The sequence below is a fragment of the Physeter macrocephalus genome, chromosome 9, assembly GCF_002837175.3.
Source record: "Physeter macrocephalus isolate SW-GA chromosome 9, ASM283717v5, whole genome shotgun sequence".
Classification (NCBI taxonomy): domain Eukaryota; kingdom Metazoa; phylum Chordata; class Mammalia; order Artiodactyla; family Physeteridae; genus Physeter; species Physeter macrocephalus.
The window spans coordinates 74,672,469-74,673,856 of record NC_041222.1 but is presented as its reverse complement, the minus strand read 5'-3'; positions in this window follow the sequence as shown (position 1 = coordinate 74,673,856).

The window sequence follows — 1,388 nt, the reverse complement described above, 5'->3', positions numbered from 1 at the left end:
ATTGGCAGGCGGATTCGCAACCACTGCGCCACCAGGGAAGCCCTGGCCTTTTTTTTCATTCTTCAAAAAATTGAAGTATAGTTGCTGTACAATATTATATGTTATAGGCATACAATAGAGTGATTCACAATTTTTAAAGGTCATGCTCCATTTATAATTTTTATATAATATTGGCTATATTCTATGTGTTATACAGTATATCCTTGTAGCTTGTTTTATACCTAATAGTTTGTACCTCTTACTCCCCTACCTCTCTGTTGTCCCTCCCCACTTCCCTTTCCCCACTGGTAACCACCAGTTTGGAGAACTGTGCTTTTAAGAGCACACAGTCTTCCCTCTCCCTTCCCTCTCCACCCCAAGTCTTGATAAATGTGGGGTGGAGAGGGAAGGGAGAGGGAAGAGTCACTTGCAACCCCTGTTGATTTGGAAGATGGTAGGACTGTTTATTGAACTGGTGAGCACAGAAGGAGTACAGACTCTGAGAAAGTTGATAATAACCATGGCTCAGACATTCAATCACTTGCCTGCGGTTACATAGCACGTAAGGGGTAGCTGAGGTCAGATGTAGACATGTCAAGTGTAAGGCACGAAACCATCTGGCCAGTTGTTACAAGAATGCGCTCTGGGGTCAGACAAACCTGGGCTCCTTTTGACCTGGGACAAGGTGATTAATCTCTCTAAGGCTCAGTTTCCTTAAGTGGAAAATGGGAAAACAGCACCTACCTCATAGGGTTGTAAGGATTTTATGAGATGATGTGTATAAAGAACTTAGCACAGTGCCTACCTACTATGTTGTAAACACTCCATAAATCTTAGCTCTTAATATTGTAACAACAGCAGCAGCAGGGGAGGGGAGGGGAGGGGAGGGGAGTGGGTGCAGAGAGCACAGCCCACCAAGGAGGCTGAGGAGGGGCCAGAGAGGTGAGGCAGCCAAGCAGCATGCCGGAGCTGGGGGCAATGCAGCAAATTCGGGTTTTAATCCAGGCTATCACTGTTGCTGTGGAGCCTTAGAAAAGCCCCCTGATTGCCTTGAGCCCCGGTTCCCTCATCTGCTCCATGGACCGGGTCTGTATGAAGGTGAGGGATATCTGTGATGCATGTACAGCTCTGGGTGCTTCATAAACAATAGTTGTCATTTTAGGAGGAGGAATAAACGTTCCCAGAGACAGTGGCTTCGTGGAAGACAAGGAAAGGTAGGGTTTCAAGAAGGGCCTCACTGCTCAACAACCTCACTGCTGCCAAGAAGTCAACAATGATAAAGGCAGAAAAGTATTCATTGGCTGTGACAAGGAGATGAAAGTGACCTTGGTCAGCCAGCTTCAGGGATGCTGAGAGCAGAAGTTGGGGGCAGTGGCTGAGGAGTGATGGGAGGTGGGGAAGTGGAGCTG